General features: G+C 44.7%; 1 protein-coding gene across 1 annotated transcript in view; it reads right to left on the bottom strand.

Annotated features, from left to right (window-relative positions):
* The window catches only part of DIPK1C (divergent protein kinase domain 1C), a 52,418-nt gene that overhangs the window by 28,901 nt on the left and 1,940 nt on the right, over positions 1-21,577 (bottom strand). The gene's annotated exons all lie outside the window — the stretch shown is intronic.

Below are 21,577 nucleotides of genomic sequence, written 5' to 3'. Positions count from 1 at the left end.
TCAGTGCTAAACAATAGCGTCCTTTCTAGGTGGTAAAGAGTTTCATCCGGCTTAACATTAGAGCTGCAGAGTTCATTCAAGAAGCCTCCCCTTTCTTGGCTCAGGGTGGTCTCCGGCCAGAACATCTGCACTGAGGAGAGGCTGTGAGCTCTCGTCTCTGAATTTCTTAGAATCCCTCCTCTCCCGCTTGCAGATCAGGGTGGTTTGATTTCCTCCTTTTGCAATCCTTACATCTTTCTTTATTTTTCTCTGAAACTCCCGTCACTCTTGTTTAGGAGAGGTCGCAACAGGCATCTGTGTCTCGTTCCCGCATTACTTTATTTCCTGTGACCTAATCCAACGTTGTATTTGTGTAACTGAAGAAACTGTACAACTATTCCTGGGAGCTGTAAGAAATTCTGCTCTAATGAGGGACTTGTGGGTACTTGAGGTTTAAACAACACAGGTTTAAACAATACAATGGTATTGTAACGACTTAGCATGGTGACAGATGGTAACGAGACTTACTGTGGCCACCATTTTCTAATGTATATAAATATTGAATCATTATTGACACACCTGAAGCTAATACAATATTCATGTCTGTTGTTCTTCAATCAAAAGAATAAATTAAGACAGCGTGTGGTAATAATCATCTGTATAGGTCCTAACTGATACTAGCTTCCACCATGTTACTGTTAAGTGAACAGACAGTAGAGTCGTCTCTCGTGCGTGCGTTCCATGCTCTGAATTTTAGCACATGTACAGATTCATGCCGCCATATGTACAGAACAGTCTGTATCATCCAAATCCTCCTCACACCTCCCCGCTACGTTCACCTCCCCCTCCACCCCACCCCTGGTGGTCATGAGGTGATGTTCTTTCGAGAATCACTGAATCTCACAATACAGATTCATCACCAGAGATCTGACTTTCTGACACTGTTATAGAAATGGATCCATAGGGCGCCTGGGTGGCTCAGTGGGTTAAGCCACTGCCTTCGGCTCAGGTCATGATCTCGGGGTCCTGGGATCGAGTCCCACATCGGGCTCTCTGCTCAGCAGGAAGCCTGCTTCCCTCTCTCTCTCTCTCCCTGCCTCTCCATCTACTTGTGATCTCTCTCTGTCAAATAAATAAATAAATCTTTAAAAAAAAAAAAAAAAAAAGAAATGGAACCATACATTTTTTGAGACTGGCCTCCTTCGCACAACATTTTTTGAGATTCATGCAAGTCTTTGCAGGTGTTAACAATTTATTCTTTTTTATCATCCCTGAGTCACATTCCGTTGCATAAATGTGCCACGGTTTCTTTTCTTTCTTTTTTTTTTTTTAAAGATTTTATTTATTTATTTGACAGGCGGAGATCACAAGTAGGCAGAGGGAGAGAGGGGGAAGCAGGTTCCCCGTGAGCAGAAAGCCCGATGCAGGGCTCGATCCCAGGACCCTGAGAGCATGACCTGAGCCAAAGGCAGAGGCTTTAACCCAGGCACCATCCAGGCACCCCTGTGCCACGGTTTCTTTATCTGTTCACCTGTTGGCAAACATTTGAGTTGTTTCCACTTTGGGGTGACTGGAAACTGAGCTGTTGTGAATATTCGTGTCCAGTTTTTTGTGTGAAGGTACATTTTTATTTCTCCAGAAATTTCACACCTAGCAGTGGGATCGCTAAAATTTATCAGGAACTGCCAAAGCAGCTGCACCATTTTACAACCCCACCAGCAGTGCTGAGAGTCCCAGGGGCTCTGTATCCTCGTGAGGCACTGGTGTTGCAAGGATTCGTTTATTCTAGCCATTCCAACTAAGAGTAAGTTCCCTGCCTTCTTAGAATTTCCGATCTAAGACAACACTGGTACGAAGAGGCACATAAGGCTTATGGTGAACACACTGTGGCTTTAATTTGCATTTTCCTAACGTCTAATGATGTTGGACATATTTTCGTGTGCTTATTTGTCATCATATATCTTCGTGTCTGTTCAAATCTTTTGCCATTTTTTCATTTGATTTTCCTATGAGCATTGCCTTACTGCTTCCAGAGCTGCATCCATGTCTCTACCTGCGACAACCTCAGTGTTCATCCAGGCTCTACCTTGCCCTCCTGCAGGTCATTCTCAAGAAAAGACAGCTATTTCTCTGCTCAGGCCCTCAGTGGCTTTCCATCTTGCTTACATTAAAAACTAAAGCCTCACCCTAGTCTACATGATCTGCTCTTAATTATTTCTCTGACCTCATCTCTTGATTCTCTTTCCCTTATTTTCTTCATGTAGCCCCTCTGACTCTCACTGTTCTTTGGATATATGGGGCAAACTTCTGTCTCAGGACCTTTGCACCTGCTGCTCCCACTCCTGAGTGTGTGAGGTTTTTCCAGATGAGTACTTGGAGCATGGGGAACACTTGGTTAATATTTGTTGAGTGAATGAATGGATGCATTGACTCCTTGCTAAGCGTGGGCTTGGTCCCGCCCTGATTTTTATTCCTACAGACACCTACGTCGTTGGTCGTAGAAACTGGTAATCCCAGGGCAATGACTGGGGCAAGAGCAGAGCGCTTACATCACTTTTCCCTTCACTCATTCCCCCACCACTCACAGCTAAGACCAGCCACCCTCTGTTTCAGCTGAAGCCACGTTCACCCTGCTCTGCTCCCACACTAGCCATCAGTCTCCCAGGGGACTTGCATTTGCTTATTCATTGTTGTTTTGTTTCCATGTTTCTCTCTATAACCTAAGGTTTGTTTATGGAAAGAGAGGCAGAAGTCCATGCTCATTCCCCATATTAGCAGGAACTGGGAACCCCTCCTCCACATGCCAGCTGGTGTTTCAAGACCTTACAGTTGTGCAGCAGATGTGAGACTCAGTGCTGCAGGCTGTGCCCTACAAGACTCCACGGGTGACTTGCACATGCATATGGCAGCCACAGGAGGGAAAGGTCTTCCTTGAAGATGTTTGTGATTTGAATTTGGGGTCCTGAAGATTTGGCATATTTCAAATGCTGATTTCTTTCATCAGGAGAGGCTTTTATGAGCTTTTCAGAGATCATATTCCCAGAGCCTGATGTCTTTTACCTACAATTGACTCCATTGTCTGATGCTTCTTCTGGCTGTTGGCACTTTATCCTCTGCCCTTGTTCTGGGCTCCCCTTCTCTAGGTGGTTCTCCTGAGTAGATTCTCACTCAACATGATCCAGTCTAGTCCATTTCTGCAGGATCCACATCTGGCCCGCAGGAAGCTCTGGAGGGAGACCCTTCCCCTCCCAGGCACTTCCTCTAGTCAGAAGGACAGTCAGTGTCTAGTGAGTCACCGGAAGTTTTTCCAACATAAACCAGACACTCATGTCAGAAGACTCATGACAAGCTTTTCAAGTGGTTTGTGGTGTGTCAAGTACCTTCTCGTCTCCCCAGCGGGGAACAGAGAGCAGATACCCAGCCCCCGAAACAATTACTCCAGAGAATTCCTCCTTGACTCCCTTTTCAGTCTCTCTGAACAGTCTTGGCTTTGCCTGTGGAGGGGAGAGAGGAGTGGAGCTAATCTTGACAGGACCCCTTGGGACACCCCCTGAGCCAGTCCTGCTTGGCTGGTGTGGTCCCCGCACCAGGGCCGTCACAATATGTGCACGTGTTACGTCGTGCTCGTCTTAGCGGTTTCTGCTGCAACGACAGAGACTATCGGAAGAGTCCCACTTAATGGTCGTTACGCACATAAACAAGATAGTTATCAACAAAAGGAGGGCAGACAAGAAAGGCTGAGGGTTTCTACTGATGTGAGCAAACTGAAGAGGAAGCCTGTGGCTAAGCCGAAACTCATGGTGCAGGAGCACAGCCCCCCAGGTGTGCATCTGAGATACTGCAGAGTTGGACTTTCCAGATGGTTCTTGGATCCAGGTTTGTTCATTTCCCAGGAGACTCCTCCACTGGTACCTCGCACATGTGGGAAGCTGAGTGATGACAACAGAAGAGGCGTCCACACCCTTGTCTCTGAGACCCATGGCATGTCTCTCTACCCAGCCAAGGGGACGCTGCCGGTGTGATTAAGGGAAGGATCTTGGAGAAGGAAGAAGGGGCCGTGAGCCAAGGAGCCCAGGGAGCCTCCAAAAGCTAGGCGAGGCGAAGGTGTGGATGTTCCCCAGAGGCTCACAGAAGATCCCGTCCTGCGGACACCGTTACTGACGACCTCCAGCCCGAAGCCTGCGGGACCGCGAATGGCTGTGGGGAGTCACTGTGCTTTGGTTAGCCAGTTCTGCCGCCGTGGGGAGCCGGGACGCCCAAAGACAGGACACTCTGCGGACATCCCAGGCAACTCGAGAACGGACCGTGCGGCTGTGACGCTCCTCACCGTGGGTGCCGAACGCGAGTGGGTGCTCAGCCGCGCCCCAGAGATCTCGAGTGGGCTGGGGAGAGGCGAGCGTTTGAGTGCTGAGCACGGCCGCCACCTCGGGCTCCTTGGATGAGCTCCTCTCGGCCCCAAACCAGGCTCCAAGTTCTTTTTGTCTCTTCTGAGAGCACAGTGAGTACTGACCCTGGAATGGCGAGCGACAACCACTGCTGACAGTTTGAAGACCCGCTACCTAACCCAGGAACAGACCACATCTTTGAACTCGATGCTTCTTTATTTTGCCTGTGTGCGCCCAACAGACCAGTGTTTTAAAGGGGAACGAAACTTGGTTCAGTGTTCCCGGTAGCATTTAACAACTGAACCCCATCTGTTCAATAAAAGCCTTAATGGGAAACTTGTTGTCTTGAGTTGTATTGAGGGAATTCTTGTTTCCACCAGACTGAAAGAAGTCACATGAATGTCTCCCCCTGCCTCGGGTCTAAGCCGCCCACCGGGCTGGCCCTTGTTCCACTCCCTGCAGGTGCTCAGATCACACCCTCGGCCCGCCTGCTCCAGGGCTTGCTGGATCCTGAAGGAAATGCAGCAGGGACAAGGACCCCTGCTGCCCATCTTCACGCTGTGCCTCTGGCTCCTTCCTGGCCTGTTACCCTCCTGAAAGTACACAGAAGTCCCCTCACACCTTCCCCCGATGCTCTTCCCAATGACACAGGTACACTAGATAGGCAAACTTGGATCCTGCCCGTGGCCCTCCACACAGGGGTGCTGGGAGCTCCAGGAACCCCGAGGCTCAGGCTGCATCCCGGACCAGTTACATCAGAACCGCTAGAAGACTACGGGGCGATGATGGGGTTTTTAAAGCTGCCCAGGGGATTTCTCCATGAGTGGAGGTACTTCTTGAAGATAATCGAACCCGAGCCAAAAGTAATTATGAGATCGCTCATACAGACCACTTCTTCCATTCTATTTCCTGTAAAATTAATACGGTGAAAAGCAAAGTGGATTTTCAAAATTAGGCTGCACACAGTAGATCACAGGGGGACAGCAGAAGCCTCCGGAGTGAAACCCGCATGTCTTCTGAAATGATCCGAGGCAGCAGCTGGGACCCAGGGCTGGGTGGGCCTTGGACATTTTGCCTGGTGGTTCTGGGCAGCTCTAACCATCCTTCACTAGTCCAGGCTGGCCCCCAGTTTATGGGGTCTGAAGGATCTGGAATTTAAAAGTTCTCTTGAAGAAAACAGAAATAAAATGATGAATAAAAAAGGTGCAAAAGTGGATACTGGCTTACAAATGTGGCAGAGGAGCCCTGAACCATACAGTTCATTAATTTCATGGTAAAGAACTTCTCTGATTGGGCCCAAAGTTTCCATCACACGCAGGCTCTGCAGGCCATGGCTCAACCAGGCACCGGCTGAGTATCTGGCCATCCTGGTGTCCTCGTTTGTGCATAGCAGGTATGGTGGCCTTAAACCCTCAAAGAGGGACTAGAGTGCCCCAAGGTCGCTGGGTTCTAGTACGCTTCCCCTGCACTCACAGCTCTTCCCAGGGGCCCTGAGCTTGCTGTCCACCCCCAGTGGGGTCAGGAACCGTGGGCTATGTGGCCCACTGCACAAGCACCCTATGATCCCATCTGAGTGAAGCCACTGGGAAGCCCGATTTCTGGCACCGTTCCACCTGCACTTTCATGCTTCGGAGACAAGCACGGAGACGGCATGTGGATGGGCAAGTTGTGCCATTTCTCACTCTCAGGCCAGCAGGTGCTTTGCCGCCGTGAGCCAGCGTGACAGCCAGGGTCTGCTTTCTCCTCTCCTTCCTCAGTGTCTCATCTCTGTTCATTTTCCCTTTCCACACTTTTTTCTTCTATTTTTTCCTCCTTTTTCTTCCTCTTTTTCTTTTTTTTTTTTTTAAGATTTTTAAAATTTTTTTATTTGACAGACAGAGATCACAAGCAGGCGGAGAGGCAGGCAGAGAGAGAGAAAGGGAAGCAGGCTCCCTGCCAAGCAGAGAAATCCATGCGGGGCTCAATCCCAGGACCCTGGAATCATGACCTGAGCTGAAGGCAGAGGCTTTAACCCACTGAGCCACTCAGGCACCCCTCTTCCTCTTTTTCTTCTTCCTTCCGGAAGTACTAGTAGACCCCCAGAAACTGCTCTGGACGCTGATTACCAGGGTGTCTGTTTGGCTGAGTCCATGTACCGATCTGCCAGAGTGATGGGACCCACTGGGCATGAAGTCCGTGGCAGCTTTCTTAAGGAGGGGACCTGGAGAATGGCTTTGGTACTGTGCACACAGAAGGTAACTGCAAAACGCATGTTTACCGGGTGGCCTAGTGTCCCCCAAATTCACATCCACCTGGAATCTTGGGGTGGGGACTTATTTGGAGATTGGAATTTTGCAGCCAATTCACTAGGAGGAGTTCTTGCTAAATGGATGGGGAGTGTCCTCATGAGAGAGGAAAGGACACTAGGGCGTGCACCTGGAGACTCAGGCATGAATTTGAGCCGGGCAGCTGCAAGCCAAGGAATGCCGAGGAACCTCGGAGCCACCGGACACTGGAGGAGGCAGGAAGGCTCCTGCCCTAGAGATTTCAGAGGGGTCATCCCGCTGCTGATGCCTTGACCTCAGCCTTCTGGGCTCCAGACCGGCGGGGAGGAGCACACTCTCCGTGCTCAGGAGCCACGCGGAATGTGGGGCTTTGTTCTGGAAGTCCCAGGAAACGAATACACATGTTATTAAATTATTAGAAAACAGGTCGCAAGGGTGGCGAGCCTACATGTGCATACGAGAGCAAGAGAGGACAAACCCCGCACTTGAGCACTGATAGTCCCGCACTTTTCAACATGGCGTTTGTCTCACAGCCAGAGACAAGACCCAAAAGCAAACGTCAGGGGCAGTAATACGTCAATGTCCCTTAGCCTGCCTCCAGAGGATGCTATGGGCCAGCCACCACTTTGGAATCTTACCTGGGAGGTGACAGATATCTGAGGACAGCAGAAAGGGCCACCACCCAGCTGTGCATTTCTCTGTGCCTTTGGTTATTTTGCTATGTCAAGAGGAGAAATAGATTTTCCCAGCGCATGTACAGCTTTTGTCCAGTAACTACGCGGCTCCCATCCTCCTCCAGTCCATGGACAGATTGCTATCACCTAAAACACACAGAACTCTTGATATGTGCTGGAACGTTCAGCGGTTTCAACTTTCCTTTGCTTTGCCAAGGGTTTTAATGCTGTTTATATTCTGAAACAGGATCGGTTCCCTCCCACCCCAACCCCTCACATGAAAAACAAACCGGGGGAAAATAGTTTCAAACTGCCAGTGAAATGTCAACAAATGATGAATTTTTAAAGTCCCCCCAATATATGCATTGCTTCTCCAATAAGACAAGGAAAGGTAATAGGCGAGTCTGTTGATCACAAAAAGGAAAACTGAAACTCTTAGTCCTAGCCATCCTTACATCATCAGAATAAACTGTCCTGGCATAAAAACAGGCGGAAATGGAAAGATCATGGACCACTGAATGCAACCTGTGAGAGCTGTGCTGGCAGAAACACACTGGGAGTTATCAGTAAGTGGGTATAATTTTTGGTGAGCACACATGTTTCTGTTATGTTTTATACCCTTTATTTTATTTATTTTTTTTTTATTTTTTTCAGCATAACAGTATTCATTATTTTTGCACCACACCCAGTGCTCCATGCAATCCGTGCCCTCTACAATACCCACCACCTGGTGCCCCCAACCTCCCACCCCCCACCCCTTCAAAATTCTCAGATCGTTTTTCAGAGTCCATAGTCTCTCATGGTTCACCTCCCCTTCCAATTTCCCTCAACTCCCTTCTCCTCTCCATCTCCCCTTGTCCTCCATGCTATTTGTTATGCTCCACAAATAAGTGAAACCATATGATAATTGACTCTCTCTGCTTGACTTATTTCACTCAGCATAATCTCTTCCAGTCCCGTCCATGTTGCTACAAAACTTGGGGATTCATCCTTTCTTTCTTTTTTTTTTTTTTTTACAGCTTTATAAACATATATTTTTATCCCCAGGGGTACAGGTCTGCGAATCGCCAGGTTTACACACTTCACAACACTCACCATAGCACATACCCTCCCCGATATCCATAACCCCACCCTCTCTTTCAACCCCCTCCCCCCATCAACCCTCAGTTTGTTTTGTGAGATTAAGAGTCACTTATGGTTTGTCTCCCTCCCAATCCCATCTTGTTTCATTTACTCTTCTCCTACCCCCTCGACCCCCCATGTTGCATCTCCTCTCCCTCATATCAGGGAGATCATATGATAGTTGTCTTTCTCCGATTGACTTATTTCGCTAAGCATGATACCCTCTAGTTCCATCCACGTCGTCGCAAATGGCAAGATTTCATTTCTTTTGATGGCTGCATAGTATTCCATTGTGTATATATACCACATCTTCTTTATCCATTCGTCTGTAGATGGACATCTAGGTTCTTTCCATAGTTTGGCTATTGTAGACATTGCTGCTATAAACATTCGGGTGCACGTGCCCCTTCGGATCACTATGTTTGTATCTTTAGGGTAAATACCCAGCAGTGCAATTGCTGGGTCATAGGGTAGTTCTATTTTCAACCTTTTGAGGAACCTCCATGCTGTTTTCCAGAGTGGTTGCACCAGCTTGCATTCCCACCAACAGTGTAGGAGGGTTCCCCTTTCTCCGCATCCTCGCCAGCATCTGTCATTTCCTGACTTGTTAATTTTAGCCATTCTGACTGGTGTGAGGTGATATCTCATGGTGGTTTTGATTTGTATTTCCCTGATGCCGAGTGATATGGAGCACTTTTTCATGTGTCTGTTGGCCATCTGGATGTCTTCTTTGCAGAAATGTCTGTTCATGTCCTCTGCCCATTTCTTGATTGGATTATTTGTTCTTTGGGTGTTGAGTTTGCTAAGTTCTTTATAGATTTTGGACACTAGCCCTTTATCTGATATGTCATTTGCAAATATCTTCTCCCATTCTGTCAGTTGTCTTTTGGTTTTGTTCACTGTTTCCTTTGCTGTGCAAAAGCTTTTGATCTTGATAAAATCCCAAAAGTTCATTTTTGCCCTTGCTTCCCTTGCCTTTGGTGATGTTCCTAGGAAGATGTTGCTGCGGCTGACGTCGAAGAGGTTGCTGCCTGTGTTCTCCTCGAGGATTTTGATGGATTCCTTTCTCACATTGAGATCCTTCATCCATTTTGAGTCTATTTTCGTGTGTGGTGTAAGGAAATGATCCAATTTCATTTTTCTGCATGTGGCTGTCCAATTTTCCCAACACCATTTATTGAAGAGGCTGTCTTTGTTCCATTGGACATTCTTTCCTGCTTTGTCGAAGATGAGTTGACCATAGAGTTGAGGGTCCATTTCTGGGCTCTCTATTCTGTTCCATTGATCTATGTGTCTGTTTTTGTGCCAGTACCATGCTGTCTTGATGAGGACAGCTTTGTAATAGAGCTTGAAGTCCGGAATTGTGATGCCACCAACTTTGGCTTTCTTTTTCAATATTCCTTTGGCTATTCGAGGTCTTTTCTGGTTCCATATAAATTTTAGGATTATTTGTTCCATTTCTTTGAAAAAAATGGATGGTATTTTGATAGGAATTGCATTAAATGTGTAGATTGCTTTAGGTAGCATAGACATTTTCACAATATTTATTCTTCCAATCCAGGAGCATGGAACATTTTTCCATTTCTTTGTGTCTTCCTCAATTTCTTTCATGAGTACTTTATAGTTTTCTGAGTATAGATTTTTAGTCTCTTTGTTTAGGTTTATTCCTAGGTATCTTATAGTTTTGGGTGCAATTGAAAGTGGGATGGACTCCTTAATTTCTCTTTCTTCTGTCTTGTTGTTGGTGTAGAGAAATGCAACTGATTTCTGTGCATTGATTTTATATCCTGACACTTTACTGAATTCCTGTACAAGTTCTAGCAGTTTTGGAGTGGAGTCTTTTGGGTTTTCCACATAGAGTATCATATCATCTGCGAAGAGTGATAGTTTGACTTCTTCTTTGCCGATTTGGATGCCTTTAATTTCCTTTTGTTGTCTGATTGCTGACGCTAGGACTTCTAGTACTATGTTGAATAGCAGTGGTGATAACGGACATCCCTGCCGTGTTCCTGACCTTAGCGGAAAAGCTTTCAGTTTTTCTCCATTGAGAATGATATTTGCGGTGGGTTTTTCATAGATGGCTTTGATAATATTGAGGTATGTGCCGTCTATCCCTACACTTTGAAGAGTTTTGATCAGGAAGGGATGCTGTACTTTGTCAAATGCTTTTTCAGCATCTATGGAGAGTATCATATGGTTCTTGTTCTTTCTTTTATTAATGTGTTGTATCACATTGATTGATTTGCGGATGTTGAACCAGCCTTGCAGCCCTGGAATAAATCCCACTTGGTCGTGGTGAATAATCCTTTTAACGTACTGTTGAATCCTATTGGCTAGTATTTTGGCGAGAATTTTTGCATCTGTGTTCATCAAGGATATTGGTCTGTAGTTCTCTTTTTTGTTGGGATCCTTGTCTGGTTTTGGGATCAAGGTGATGCTGGCCTCATAAAATGAGTTTGGAAGTTTTCCTTCTATTGCTATTTTTTGGAACAGTTTCAGGAGAATAGGAATTAGTTCTTCTTTAAATGTTTGGTAGAATTCCCCCGGGAAGCCGTCTGGCCCTGGGCTTTTGTTTGTTTGGAGATTTTTGATGACTGTTTCAATCTCCTTACTGGTTATGGGTCTGTTCAGGCTTTCTATTTCTTCCTGGTTCAGTTGTGGTAGTTTATATGTCTCTAGGAATGCATCCATTTCTTCCAGATTGTCAAATTTGTTGGCGTAGAGTTGCTCATAGTATGTTCTTATAATTGTCTGTATTTCTTTGGTGTTCGTTGTGATCTCTCCTCTTTCATTCATGATTTTATTTATTTGGGTCCTTTCTCTTTTCTTTTTGATAAGTCTGGCCAGGGGTTTATCAATCTTATTAATTCTTTCAAAGAACCAGCTCCTAGTTTCGTTGATTTGTTCTATTGTTTTTTTGGTTTCTATTTCATTGATTTCTGCTCTGATCTTTATGATTTCTCTTCTCCTGCTGGGTTTAGGGTTTCTTTCTTGTTCTTTCTCCAGCTCCTTTAGGTGTAGGGTTAGGTTGTGTACCTGAGACCTTTCTTGTTTCTTGAGAAAGGCTTGTACCGCTATATATTTTCCTCTCAGGACTGCCTTTGTTGTGTCCCACAGATTCTGAACTGTTGTGTTTTCATTATCATTTGTTTCCATAATTTTTTTCAATTCTTCTTTGATTTCCTGGTTGACCCATTCATTCTTTAGAAGGATGCTGTTTAGTCTCCATGTATTTGGGTTCTTTCCAAATTTCCTCTTGTTATTGAGTTCTAGCTTTAGAGCATTGTGGTCTGAAAATATGCAGGGAATGATCCCAATCTTTGATACCGGTTGAGACTTGATTTAGGACCAAGAATGTGATCTATTCTGGAGAACGTTCCATGTGCACTAGAGAAGAATGTGTATTCTGTTGCTTTGGGATGAAATGTTCTGAATATATCTGTGATGTCCATCTGGTCCAGTGTGTCATTTAAGGCCTTGATTTCCTTGTTGATCTTTTGCTTGGATGATCTGTCCATTTCAGTGAGGGGAGTGTTAAAATCCCCTACTATTATTGTATTCTTGTCGATGTGTTTCTTTGATTTTGTTATTAATTGGTTTATATAGTTGGCTGCTCCCACGTTAGGGGCATAGATATTTAAAATTGTTAGATCTTCTTGTTGGACAGTTCCTTTGAGTATGATATAGTGTCCTTCCTCATCTCTTATTATAATCTTTGGCTTAAAATCTAATTGATCTGATATAAGGATTGCCACTCCTGCTTTCTTCTGATGTCCATTAGCATGGTAAATTCTTTTCCACCCCCTCACTTTAAACCTGGAGGTGTCTTCGGGTGTAAGATGAGTTTCTTGTAGGCAACATATAGATGGTTTTTGTTTTTTTATCCATTCTGATACCCTGTGTCTTTTGATTGGGGCATTTAGCCCATTAACATTCAGGGTAAGTATTGAGAGATATGAATTTAGTGCCATTGTATTGCCTGTAAGGTGACTGTTATTGTATATTGTCTCTGTTTCTTTCTGATCTACTACTTTGAGGGTCTCTCTTTGCTTAGAGGACCCCTTTCAATATTTCCTGTAGAGCTGGTTTGGTATTTGCAAATTCTTTCAGTTTTTGTTTGTCCTGGAAGCTTTAATCTCTCCGTCTATTTTCAATGATAGCCTAGCTGGATATAGTATTCTTGGCTGCATGTTTTTCTCATTTAGTACTCTGAATATATCATGCCAGCTCTTTCTGGCCTGCCAGGTCTCTGTGGATAAGTCTGCTGCCAATCTAATATTTTTACCATTGTAAGTTACAGACTTCTTTTCCTGGGCTGCTTTCAGGATCTTTTCTTTGTCACTAAGACTTGTCAATTTTACTATTAGGTGACGGGGTGTAGACCTATTCTTATTGATTTTGAGGGGGGTTCTCTGAACCTCCTGGATTTTGATGCTTGTTCCCTTTGCCATATTGGGGAAATTCTCTCCAATAATTCTCTCCAATATACCTTCTGCTCCCCTCTCTGTTTCCTCTTCTTCTGGAATCCCAATTATTCTAATGTTGTTTCGTCTTATGGTGTCACTTATCTCTCGAATTCTCCACTCGTGGTCCAGTAGCTGTTTGTCCCTCTTTTGCTCAGCTTCTTTATTCTCTGTCATTTGGTCTTCTATATCGCTAATTCTTTCTTCTGCCTCATTTATCCTAGCAGTGAGAGCCTCCATTTTTGATTGCACCTCATTAATAGCTTTTTTGATTTCAACTTGGTTAGATTTTAGTTCTTTTATTTCTCCAGAAAGGGCTTTTATATCTCCCGAGAGGGTTGCTTTAATATCTTCCATGCCTTTTTCAATCCCGGCTAGAACCTTGAGAATCATCATTCTGAACTCTATATCTGACATATTACCAATGTCTGTATTGATTAGGTCCCTAGCCTTTGGTACTCCCTCTTGTTCATTTTTTTTGTTGTGAATTTTTCCGCCTTGTCATTTTGTCCAGATAAGAGTTTATGAAGGAGCAAGTAAAATACTAAAAGGGTGGCAACAACCCCAGGAAAATATGCTTTAGCCAAATCAGAAGAGATCCTGAATTGTGAGGGGGGAGAATGGGGATAAAAAGGGGCTCAGAAAGAAAGAAAAAAAAAAACTATTAAAAAAAAGAAAGCCGATAAAGAAATAAATATAAAAAGAGGAAAAAATATATATATATTAGATAAACTATTTAAAAAACGTTAAAAAAAAGAAAATGGTAAAAGTTAAAAAAAATTTAGCAGAAGAAGAGAAAAAGAAAAAAAAATTGAAAAAGAAGAAAAAATTAAATTAACTGCAAGGTTAAAAAATCATGGGGAGAAAGCCATGAGTTCCGTGCTTTGCTTTCTTCTCCTCTGGAATTCCGCCGCTCTCCTTGGTAGGTGAACTTGGTCCTGGCTGGGTTTCCCGTAGATCTTCTGGGGGAGGGGCCCGTTGTAGTGATTCTCAAGCGTCTTTGCCCCAGGCGGAGTTGCACCGCCCTTACCCGGGGCCGCGCTGAGTCATCCGCTCGGGTTCGCTTTCGGGAGCTTTTGTTCCCTGAGCGCTTTCCGTAGAGTCCGGAGGGCGGGAATAAAGATGGCGGCCTCCCGGTCTCCGGCCCGGAGGAGCCGAGAGCCCGGGGCCCCACTCCTCAGTGCGCCCTCAGAGAACAGCGCCAAATGACTCTCGTCACCCTGGCCTCCGGCCGCGCTCCGAGCTGACCGAGCCTGCGACCGGTTCAAGGCGACCCCGAGCTGAGAGTCACTCCTCGGCTCTGTCTCTGCAGCCGGCTTCCCCGTTCTAATACCGGTAAGCTCTGCGACACTGAGACGCCCCCGATCCTTCTGCGACCCTGCGGGACCTGAGGCCGCGCTGACCCCGCCTGGGCTTCACCCCGGTTAAGCCTCTGGAGCGATGTCCCGCAGCAGAACAGACTTTTAAAAGTCCTGATTTTGCTCCGTTGCTCCGCCGCTCGCCGGGAGCCGGCCCCTCCCCCCGCGGTCTATCTTCCCGTCGCTTTGGATTCACTTCTCCGCCAGTCCTACCTTGCAGAAAGTGGTTGATTTTCTGTTTCTGGAATTGCTGTTCTTCTTCTCTTCAATCTCCCGTTGGATTTGTAGGTGTTTGCAATCTTTAGATAAGCTCTTTAGCTGATCTCCCGCTACCCAAAGTAGTCTCAGCTGCTACTTCTCCGCCATCTTGACTCCTCCCCCCTATACCCTTTATTTTAAATCTGAGGTAAGCTGCGGTGTCTTGTGCTTTTAATTAAATGATCCTTTCCAAATAAGCAGTACAAGATGAGAAGTGGGAGCACAGGCTGAAACATTAAAAATCCTTTCTTCATTAATTAGTGAATATAATCCTTAAATATTTGGGTATTTTTAAGTATCAGTGAGAAAAGGACAATGGTATTCTCACAGCCGAGAGAGGACATAATCCCAGAAGACTCATCGCCAACTCAGAGGGGAGTCCTGATACACAGTCACCTGAAAAAGGATGACAAATGCCAGTTAGTACTGTTGGTTGCAAAGTTACAAAATCAGCTTGAAATTCTTACAGCACTTGGAAATTCACACAGATAGCAAGATTAAAATGAAAAAATCAGTCGTTTTTATCCTTGTCAGTGTTGTAATAAAGATATACATGTGAGCAGAAACCCAGGGAGTGTGCTTGATAACCAGTCCTCCTCGTCCCTTATTCCAGAACTTTCCACCGTGGCATCATGTGACCGAGAGTCACAGGTTCCCAAACCTCTCTCCTGTGCTGCTGTGGGCATGGGCTGGCCAGGCCTACAGTGCATCTTGCAAGACTCTAAACCTTCTGTGATTTCCCTTCATTCGGTGGGTCATCATGTGACCTTGGCCCTCTCTCCACTTGTCCAGACACACTCACAAAGGCAATGCCGCAGCGTCTGTTCCTTGGACAAGTTACTGTTTTTCTCCGAAGTACAGGGAGTAAAGGACTTTGTGAAGCCTTAGTTAAAAATGCCAAAGGTAATTGAAATCCGTTTTGGATTGTTTCCACATCTTCACTATTGTGAATAATGCTCTATTGGACCGAAGGGCACAGATATCATTTCAAGATCCTGATTTCAATTCTTTTGGATAAATACCTAGAATTGGGATTGCATAAATTACCCACAGTAATTCCAGTTTAAATTTTTTGAAGCAACCTGAATGCCCACTGGTGGACGAATGAATAAAGGGAACGTGACATATACAAGCAATGGGGTATTACTCAGCCTCAGAAAAGGGAATCCTGCGGCGCCTGCGTGGCTCAGTTGGCCCAAGAGTCCAGCCAACTCTTGATTTTGGCTCAGGTCATGATCTCGGGGCTCAGCGTGGAATCTGCCTCTCCTACTCGTGTGTGCTCTCTCTCTCAAATAAATAAATAAATAAATAAATCCTAAAAAGAAAAGAAAATCCTGCCATTTGCGACCACAAAGCTGAACCTGGAGGGCATGATGTTGACTGAAATACACCAGACACAGAGGTCGATGCTGCACAATTCCACTCCCGTGAGGAGTGTAAAGTCGTCAGATGAACAGAAACAGAGGGTAGGTTGGTGGATGCCAGGGGCCGGGGAAGAGGAAATGGAGGTTGCAGTTGGGTGGGTAGAAAGTTTCAGTCAGGCCAGGGGAATCGGCTCTAGATCTCTGTGCGCCCCTAGTTGACGACGCTGCAGAGAACACGTAAGAACCTGTTCAGAGAGTGGATCTTGCATTAAGATCCACAATAAAAAAGAAAATGGAGATTCTGTCAAAGGTAACTTTTTTGTATACTGAGACATATCGTGGCTTTTTTGAAGGCAAAAATTCATGGATTCCATTGTCTTTCAGGGGTTTTCGGTAAGAAACAGGGTGATGCTGTCACGACCGTTAGAAGACATTTGGCTTCTTTGTCATCCGCACTCCACCCTCAAGGCATACGATACACGTTGAGAAAAGTGAATACGAGGGCAGCAGGACACAGAGGGAGAAAATACCGTCTCACGGTTTGCTCTGAGGATGGAGGGGGCGAGGAATGGAAACGTGCTCTGTGAATTAGCAAATGTCGCAAGTTTTGGAAACAGTACTTTCTAAGGAGGTCTCTGCATCTTCCTTATATTTAATTAATGTGAGAAATCCAAGGGGACGTTACTACAATTTAGTTTCAGACTAAACCTAAAGATCTAATTCAGGGATACCTGGAAACACAAAACCATCTGGAAGCCATTTAAACTCTGTCACGTACCCAGCTGGTGACTGGCCATAGGATTTCAAAAGCTGTTTAGAAATTGAAGGGACGCCTGGGTGGCTCAGTCATTAGGCGTCTGCCTTCGGCTCTGGTAGTGATCCCAGGGTCCTACATCAGGGCTCCTGCTCAGTGGGAGGCCTGCTTCTCCCTCTCCCTCTGCCCCTGCTTGTGTTCCTTCTCTTGTTGTCTCTCTCTCTCTCTTTATCAAATAAATAAGTAAAATTAAAAAAAAATAGTTTAAAAAAAGGAATTGAAGAGGGGGCTTCCCCCTTCTGTCCAATGACTGTGGGTATGGCAGAAATATTGGTTTGTGTTGAAATCTCGCATGAGTTGGAAGGATCCCCGACTTTATTTATTTATTTATTTATTTTTGGTCTTGGATGGAATTGCCATGCATTAGAGTGCTACAACCATTTAAAACTTGCACACGTAGAATTTTATGCATTCACTCTGAGGTCCAACCTCAGATGATGAGTAAGCAACTGTGAGATTGAGTCTCAAGCCTTTCCAATCAATATATAATTTTGCTTGACAATGCAGGACACCTAGGGGGAAGCGACAGCGTTCTAGCTTTCCTTCCAAATCACCACAGCTACAAAGTGCAACCATCTGAGAGCAGTCCAAGGCAGGAGAGGAACAAATAGGAGAAAAATAGCTTTATCCACCCGTTCATTTGTCCGTTCACTCTTCAAGTTCTTAATGAGTGCCTACTGTATGCCCGGTGCTGGACTTGTCAGTGCTGGAGATTCAGGTTCAACGTGTTTAGTTATAGCTTTGCGCTGGTATGACACTGCCGTGACTTCCAGAACATTCTTTCTAAAAGCGTTAGGTTGCAAAGATCTATGTGTGGCTCTAACACATTAACAAAAATTTACCTCTGAGACACCAAATGTTAAAAAAGAATATCTACCATTGAACTGATAGCAAGGCTTCTGTTCAGACACATGGCTGCGTAACCCCATCTTTAATAAAAAACACAAGGCTAAGAATGCCTGCGGGAAAACAGAGAACATACTGTCCATATTGCCCAGACATGACAACATGAGCCAACAAGCCAGAACTACAGAATCTAACCCTTTAATGCTAGGCCGAGGTTACTTAGAGCCCCAGTCTCTACAGACCTTACGTTCCCCTGGGATCAGAGACAGCGAGAGACAGAAATTAAAGTCTGACAGAAACTGAAAACTTCCCTCTCAGCCTTTGCATCTCCCAGGCTCCCTGGGTCCTGTCCCAAACGATGGGGTACAGCAGGTGACAGGTATACTAATCCTGAATGCCAGGTCGGTCAAAGGAAATGCAAACATTTGGGGCTGGAGAAATGGATTGGCTGATGCCAAGGGAGTGAAAGCAGGGTGGGAGAGGAGGCCAGTTCTGGGGGAGACTAACTTTACCAGCTGCTTTAGGCTAACGATATGGGGAGCCATGCGGGTCCTTTGTAGCTGCTCCCTCCTGCCTCCTAGGATTCTGCTTCTTGTCCGCTGCCCTCCCTGGCAAGTGCCTTCTTAATGTAGTTACCTCACACGTCTCTGCTTTTGTGGCCCCAGAGAATCATTACGTTCCCCAAAGTGGCCTCTGTGCCCAGGAAAATTCTGTTTTTCAAGGTGATGGGGGCTCCCATGGCTGTGTGTTTAGTTAAGCTTGGTTACACAGAACTAACTGAGATTCCGGATAATACAATTTGACTCGTGCTGGGTAATTACGGTAACTGGAAGTAAGAGCTACTGCTTTTATGAGTGGGTCCGAAATCAGCACTAACTTGCATAATGCTATATTCCTTAAATTCTCAGAGTAAATCACATCAGTTTTTCTGATGTAGCCAACCACTGGTCAACCGTCCACATACCTCTTTCCTTGGGTTCTTTTATGGTGTCCCTGCTCCTAAAAGTCCCACAGAAAAGAGAAAACTATTTACTTAGCTCCTTAAGCTCAGATCAGACTACTTGCTGTAACAGGGTGGGAAAAGTAGCCTTTACCCAAAAACAACTGGATTGCGGAGCCACCTGCTGGGGATTCCGAGCTGTGCACACTTAGGTTCAAGTGTCAGCTCCTGTACTGAATAGCCATGGAATGCTGTGATCTTCAGACTGGGATACTTGGGGGTCACACGAGGACTTTTAAGGGAGGTCTCAGGGTTTTAAGGGCACCAATTTCCAGCTGCTCAAAGTCCACATGTCCTCTCTCCTAGAGCGGACTGGACTGATAACTGCTGTCCTGCTTCCTGCCTTCCGGCTCTCCTTTCAAAATGATGGTATAGACTGAACGTACCCCCCCACCCCAAGTTCATGTGTTGACACCTAATCCCCAAGGCGATTTGGAGGTGGGGACTTTGGGAGGTGACTAGGTCATGGAATGGGATTTGTGTCATTGTAAAGATGGCCCCACAGGGCTCTCTCACCCCTGCTGCCATGTGAGGACACAGAGAGAAGACGGCTGTCTATAGACAACCAGGAAGCCAGGCTCTCACCAGACACCAACTTGGACAGCACCGTGGTCTTGGGACGTCCAGCCTCCACAGCTGTGAGAAGTAAATTCCTGTCATGTATAAGCCCGAACAGACCAAGCCAGTGCCGGGCATCATTCTAAATGCTGTACATTTAGCTCAAAAAGCCTCAAATAGGAGGCACCTGGCTGGCTCCGTAGGAAGAGTGTGCCGTGCTTGATCTTGGGGTGAGCCCTTGTTGGATGTAGAAATTACTTAGAAATAAAAACCTTTAAAAAAGCCTCACATGTTCCAAACAAAGGAGCAACTCGAAATACCACAGTATATTATTATTAGAGAATGCCTCCTTAATCAAGGATGCCTGTTAGCTGCATATTATGCATTATTGCAAGAGGAAGGAGACCAGCTTCTGACAATTAACATTATCTTTCCAAGTAAAAGAGTTCCATCTCAAGAGTAAATTCTTTATTTTCTTAATATATCTTAATTCAGATCTGTAAGAGAAATGTTTCCATCAACTTTTGCCAGATGATTATTAGGTACACAGATAATATTCACTTTTACTTGGACTGAAGGCTCTCCCTTGCTCTAATTTACCAACAGCTTCTTTGCTCTCATTACTGCTGCATAGCTATAAAATTTTGGTAAGTTTAATGGTAATGTGTTATGGATTCTACTCTAAATATCTTCTTTTTTTTTTTTAAAGATTTTATTTATTTATTTGACAGAGAGAGATCACAAGCAGGCAGAGAGGCAGGCAGAGAGAGAGGAGGAAGCAGGCTCCCTGCCGAGCAGAGAGCCCGATGCGGGGCTCGATCCCAGGACCCTGAGATCATGACCTGAGCCGAAGGCAGCGGCTTAACCCACTGAGCCACCCAGGCGCCCCTAAATATCTTCTTTTTGCTGTATTTTTCACTGAACCTTGTATCATGCCAGCAATAATCTCACTTATAGACATCTAAACCAATTTTTTAAAAGCCCAATAGATATGATTAAAGGGTACATTTCCAATAAATTACTTTCAATATCTAAAAATTCTTTATCAAATGTATACGGTTGACCTTTAAACAACATGGCTTTGAATTACATGGGTCCACTCACACGTGGATTTTTTCAAATGAATACAGTACAGTTCTGCAAATATATTTTCTCGTCCTTATAATTTTAACATTTTTTCTCTAGCTTACTTTATAGAATATATGTACTTTATATATGCTTTACAGAATATAGAATATAATACATACATAAAATATGTGGTAGTCAACTGTTTAAGTTATCAGTAAGGCTTCTGGTCAGTAGAAGACTGTAGTCATTGAGGATCTGGGGAGTCAAAACTTATGAATGGGTTTTTGACTGCCAGGGGGATTGGTACCCCTAATGCCTGTGTTGTTCAAGGGTTAACTGTAATATCTTTAGGTGTTTTTTTAAAAATATTTATTTATTTGACAGAGAAAGAGAGGTCACAAGTAGGCAGAGAGGCAGGCAGAGAGAGGGGAGGAAGCAGGCTCCCTGCTGAGCAGAGAGCCCAATGCAGGGCTCGATCCCAGAACCCTGAGATCATGACCTGAGCCAAAGGCAGAGGCTTAACCCACTGGGCCACCCAGGCACCCTGTTTTAGGTGGTTTTTATCAATCACATAGAATAATGATTATAATGAGAATTTAATCCAGAAAAAATCTTTAGCACTTAGAGATTTTAGCTATAGAAAAGTAAATATTAATTTAAATTTCCATACATAGTCTCTTGCAGAGAAGTATGACAGAATCATCAATAAAAGACTATCAAGTATTAACATGTTACAATTTGATGGTTAATTTGAAAAACCCAAGAAATAACAGGCACTGGTGAGAATGTGGAGAAAAAGAAAACTGTGTGCACTATTGGTGGGAGTGCAAATGGGTGCAACATTGGTAAAAAAAAAAAAGTGGTTAAAAAATTGGTGACATTGGTAAATTGGTGCAACTTTGAAAAGAGTATAGAGGTTCCTCAAAATATGAAAAATAGAAATGCCATACAATCCAGGAATTGCCTTCTCGGTATTTACCCGAAGAAAATGAAAACACTAATTCGAAGATATCTGTGCACCCCTTTATTTACTGCAGCATTATTTACAATAACTAAGATACGGGAGTAACCCGTGTCCATTGATAGATGAATGGATAAAGAAGTTGTGAGATATATACACAGGGGCTATTACCCAGCTGTTAAAAAAAAAAAAAAAAAAAGAATAACATCTCTCCACTCACAATAAACTGCATGGATCTAGAGGGTCTTACGCTAAGGCAAAAACCTTATAATTTCAACTTTCCATGGAATCCAAAAAACAACAAAAGAGAAACAGTTTCGCAAACGTAGACAACAAAATAGCAGTTACCAGAGGGAAGTTGTGGGAGCAGAGCAAATTAGGTGATGGGGATTAAGAGCTACAAACTTCCAGGAATACTGTAGCAACTTTGGTGACAGATGGTAATTACACTCACTGTGGTGGG

The sequence above is a fragment of the Lutra lutra genome, chromosome 12 (genome assembly GCF_902655055.1).
Source record: "Lutra lutra chromosome 12, mLutLut1.2, whole genome shotgun sequence".
NCBI classification, from domain to species: Eukaryota; Metazoa; Chordata; class Mammalia; order Carnivora; family Mustelidae; genus Lutra; species Lutra lutra.
The sequence above is the reverse complement of the archived record's forward strand: the minus strand, read 5'-3'. Positions and strand labels throughout refer to the sequence as shown.